This window comes from Rhyacophila brunnea, unplaced genomic scaffold (assembly GCF_057557595.1).
Source record: "Rhyacophila brunnea isolate RB1 unplaced genomic scaffold, BYU_Rbru_1.0 scaffold_17, whole genome shotgun sequence".
Classification (NCBI taxonomy): Eukaryota; Metazoa; Arthropoda; class Insecta; order Trichoptera; family Rhyacophilidae; genus Rhyacophila; species Rhyacophila brunnea.
This window is the reverse complement of record NW_028232827.1, coordinates 19,848,972-19,854,856: the sequence shown is the minus strand read 5'-3', so window position 1 is coordinate 19,854,856 and position 5,885 is coordinate 19,848,972.

Genomic DNA, 5,885 nt, shown 5'->3' with positions numbered 1-5,885 from the left:
ACATTCGATCACGCCTCACATCCGCTATCCGCTACTCCTACTCCCACCTCCGACTTCACTGGAAATTATAGTGTTGCAGTATTCTTCCAATTTTCCCTACTTTCATTGATATTTTCTAACAGAAAAAAATATATATTTCGTTATAAATAATATTTCCCGATTCAGGTATACTTGTAGTTCTGATATCCGTCTCGAAATAAAATATTACATGGGTACTACGATAGAAAATTGGTACTGTTATAGATTGATTACTTATTATAAAAATTAAGATAGGTACCTAGGTACTTAAAGCCAAATTACATATTGTGTTTACTCTGTTGTTTGATTATAGAGTTGAAAACGTAACCGGACCAAACGATAAAGAACATCTGACTACAACTGAAACCTGTGAAATTACGATTAAATTACGGTTAAGTACGATTTTGGAGACTCCTATTTGTAAGAAAGTCCTATATTATTTTTAACATATCTTTACTACCTACAAATTACTTGTAATTATCATTCACTCAATGGGAGTTAAAGGTTGTGATCGAGATTGCTCCTTCCAAAAATTCTCGAGAAGTTGATTTTCATTTGTGTCGCTGAGTTTCAAAACCCGCTATAACACCTTTTTGAAATAATTGAGATATACCTATATATCAATGGATTCGTTATTAAAATCTCTACATAAAAATTTTATTGTATCTTTCAAAGTCCGCTAAGATTGACTGTCATTTACGAAAGAAAATCAATGTGTCAATCAATTCACGCTATAACCAGGGCTCGAAATAAAACGGAACGCACCGGAGCGCCGTTCCGGCTCGAGAAAATTTGTAAAATTATCGCTCCGTCTCGTAGAAAAAATATGTTGATCGTCTGAGCTAGATAGGCCATAGAATAGAATATCTGACACACTTATATTTTTATAAAATACACATACGATTTGATGACTATCTAAATATCTTCAGAAAATTTGTCGAGCGCTCCGGTTCATAAATTTTTCCATTTCGAGCGCTGTATAACACTATGTGTTACATTCAAAATCCCCTATAACACAACTGACCAATGAGAAGCGAGAATCAGACGAAATGCAACATTGTCCCCAGTACATTTATGTTGTGAGTTGCGGTAGGAGTGCGGTTTTGTTGATTTGATATTCTTACGAATGTGTGACGAATTTATAAATATGGTTAAATCTCCAGTTAATAAAGCTAGGAAGAAGTTGAGCCAACCAAAATCTTGGAAAGTCAACGAAATAAGCCGTCAACGGTAAGTTAAATTAGACATAAATGTGTTAAAAATGCGCGGGTCATCATATGAATTTCCAGTGGCGTGTAACTCAATTATGAACTGGTTAAAACTGTTCTTTTCTCTAATAAATTTTTATAATTTACAATAATAAGTTTATTTTTCTGTATAAAACTCTATAAAAACCTTTTGGTGGGTAAACGTTATCACCTTATCACCTTATCACTTATCACATATTCAGCAGTGGCAGTGTTATTAAGAATATTTTTAGTATGATTTTGTGAAGAAAACAGTTTGTTTGTCAAGCACGCCACTGTTTTAAAGAAAATATTTAGCTCTACAGTATTATTCAAATGGTTGCTCTGATATTAAATTTGATACTTTTCATAACATGTGAGCACCAAACCCCATAAAACCGATTTATTGATCAGGCACTAATGCGCGACGATAAACTATGTAAATTATTATATTTTGGAGGATTTTTCAATGGCGCCATTCACAACCCGCACTTGTATGTTATCAATGTGTAGGTACTGTGAAATGTTTTATAATTTATTACACATAATAACTTAGTTACTTTATAAGTATAACATATACCTTTCACATTCAAGTTCAAGTGGTGATGCTACGGCTCAGCGCGGTCACAGATTATTTGACTCACTTATTTACATGTTATCGACTTATAAAAAATGTTATGAAAAATAAAGAAGGCAAACAATTAATTTACTCAAGTAAAATATAAAATAAATGAATGAAACATGTTTACAGTCAAATTATGAGAGTACCGCGTCACTCATATTTTTTAAAACCAATGTATATATTTTATTTTATATTATTTTTGTGAGAACGAAAAAATATGCTATACATACAGTGTTTTCATGTAAATTGCATTGTATTTTTAATTGAATTATTTTTACTGAACAATGAAAAATTGTAACATTTTTAATAATTTTTAATGTTTCCTAATTTTTAATTATGTCTTTTATGTAATATAGAAACAAGATGATCATGTTTTTTTTCATTTTAAACTGCTATTTTAGAATATCTACCTACTTATAATACTATTTTTAAATGAATAAAAAGTTTATCAAATAAAAATATGTAATTGTTTTTCATCCTACCACGCGCTACCAATGGAAGATTCCAACTTTAAGTTGTCAAAAATTTCTCCAACAAAATACGCTATAACCTTCAATGCGTATTTCAAAAACCGCTATAACACTATGTATCTTACAAAAGCCGCTATAACCAAACATTTAAGTCTTTTATTTAATCAATGGACTAGAATACAATATAAAAATAGATATGCAAAATATTTTCAAAAATAATCCATCATTGGGCAAAAAAAGAAAAACATCGATAATCCCTTTACCCATAAACCGAGAAGTTTTTATTGATTTTCTCAACAAAATGAAAAGGTGTTATAGGGGGTTTTGAAACTCAGCGACACATTTCTCGAAATAATCATGAATAAGAATTCAAGAAATCCGCGGTTGTGCATCATGATCTTCTCGTAAAATACCTATCTTTAAAAATAAAAGTAAATTAGGTACTTATAATATTTTTGTTGTGTCAAGCAGTGCTCCGCAACCTTTTCCCACCCACGACATACCAATGGCTTCCCAGAATTCCATACCACACCACATATTAGTCTATGGCACACCAAAAGTTAAAAAATTATACACGAAAATTACATTAATTTACGTTTTTTTTTTATTTGATATGTAATTAAATATAAGTACCTACATAACATACAAGGAAGAACTAAATTTCCATATTTCCATGTATGTATGTGTATCAACATAATACTGCAAATACAGAATTTACTTATTTTAATTAATATAACATAATTATTATGCAATAAAAACTAATTAATGTGATACCTAAGCTTAAAACGAACATAAAAATGTTAAATTTGGCTTGATATTTGAAGGAACAACCTAAAGTTCCTGTCAAGATCCTTCAAGCACGACTGCTTTTCCATTTAATTAGAACTTGGGTTGAAAAACTTTGGTTACATTGATATGTCATAGAAAATACAGGTGCAGTAGCAATACACAAACGAACACACTCAAAAAAAAGTTGAAATTTCAACATTGGGTGACCCAACGTTTAGCTGGAACACCCAATTTGAAATTGTAATTTTTCGGTTATTATAGGTGCACAAACGAAAAAAAATCGTGCACAAACGATACACAAACAAACGCACCCAAAAAAAGTTGGAGTTTTAACATTGGGTGATCCAGATAAATGGACCTATAGAAAATTGGAACTGAACTGCAATGGCCTTGTCGGAAAACCGAGGATATTCTTTATTAATCGAAATTCAAAAAACATTCAATGGAACATCGGCGAAGTTCAGTCGTTCTTCAATTCAAAAAATTCCTCTTGTAGGGAAAACGCTTCTATAGAATTTTTGGCATCAGTTGCAAAAAGATGCAATAACTCCGAATTAATTGTATGAAAATAATGATCAAATTTCATTTGCAGCAGTTTTGAGTTTTCAAATTTTTTTGAGCCAGATCCAAAATTAATTGCTTGTTTTTAATCGTGGTCTGGTAGGTCCTTTGAAACATTTGTAGAGATCTTTGTCTTAACTCCTGCCAACATTCGAGTTTATTTTTGAATCATTCTAATTTATCGGAGCTAATACAGATTTCATTAAAAATTATTTGCATTTTTTTGGGAACAATGCACCGCGACACACCTAGCATCGTCTCGCGGCGCACCGGTTGCAAAGCACTGGTGTCAAGTATTGAAAGTGTGGCCAGATAAAATTTTCAAAATTCATTAGAATCTTTGATTCTTTTTCAAAAATATCAGTCACAAAAATGTAGATATGGAATTTAATGATTTTGATTGGTGAAAGTGTGCATATTGATATAATCGGCAACACTGCCTGTAAATATGCTGTCTAGTACATTTTCCGGTTACCCACATCTACCTTCCTTCAGCAGGCATTCTTCGCTACTGGTACAGGAACATATCATACTATACTATTTTTTAATTGTTTGTATTGTCAAAAGGTACTTACAAATTCAGCAGGGCTATTCTAACTAAAGTACGAAAATTATAAGTTGAAGTGTCATGACCGCCATCGTGGCACTGCGATATATTAGGAAAGGTTGTCAGTATTGTAGTTCTTGAAACGGCCACGCTTCACGTTAAACTTGCCGCAGTCTAGTTAATACGTTTCATTACCTCACTCATATGCACACGCATATAATGCTGCGATTACATTCTGATCACGTCACGTGCTGTCACGGCGACAAATTTAGTCTATTGTTTCGTTATTTCGCAGAATATTTTGAATGTCTATAAAGTCGATGATGGAGAGTACTAACTCTAAATGTATTAGTATTTTGAATTATTGTTCATTATTCATGCTAATTTCAATTAATTTTATCAGTTTCTACGTGTGCGTACATTATAATTACATGCGATATTGCATCCATAGATAATATTTGGAACAGAACCCAACCAGCAGACCGTAGATAAGACATACATACCAGACGTAGATAATAATTTAATAGAAAATCCACAGAGAAAACCACTAAAAACAAAGACACGAGATTTTGACGTGAGTTGAAAATGTGTAGGCCTGCAGAAATGAAAAAACATTCACTGACTAGGGCGATTCATGATGTATCGCGATATGCGTGACATGAGGAGTCTAAATCCAAAAAGTGATAAGTCCACATTTGGTCAAAATCGAGAAAAAAATACGCACATATTCTTTGTATAATTTTACACAATATGTATTGATCTATAATTCCAAAACGTGACATAACCCTACGAAAAAAAATATTTTAAGTCTCGATTTATTACAAAAAGCGCCAAGTCCGTGTTTCATATTATTTAAAGCTTGGTTGATTTCGCGCGTGTTTAAGTCAACCAATAAAGGAACGTTCAATATTGAAAAGGGCGTCTCATCATGACGGTGCCACGGAAATATGTGCCTTATGCGGAATAAATTTGAAAGTGAGGTACAAGTAGCACTACGTCCAATTTTATTTTGCCTATATTTATTAGATTTAAGAGTTTATCGGCTGAAACAAATTGCCATTTGGTTCTAATTTCGACATAGAATACAATGGAAAAAATAATCTCACGTTAAAACAAATAATTGAAGCTTGAAACATAAAAACGTTGTTTCCCGAAAATATTGAATTGTGGACGTGTCACTTTTTGTAATTAGACGCCTCATGTGACCCCATTGCTGTTCTGGTGCTTTCGGCAGATTTTGCTGACAATGTTTGTTTAAAGATTCAAAATGTGCTACGGAATGGGAGTATCAGTCTGATAATAATTTAAATACCAAGAAGAACGATTTTACACATTACTTTTCTGTAGCGGAAGCTTACTGTGACAGCACATAATGTGATGATAATGTATTTGACAATTTACTACGATAAAATATACCTACTTAGCTGTATGGAAATAGTGGAAATAAAAAGCTGCGATTACTAAAATTTTGTTTTAATTACAAAATAACACCCAAACATCTACAATAATTTTCATCCATTTAAAATGAAATAAGGAACCATAATAATATTATTTAATATATATATTATTGTATATTATATTATATAATGAAAAGATTGCAAAGAACATAATTGTCACAATCTCAATAATATTAACGGAAATGATATTTTTTT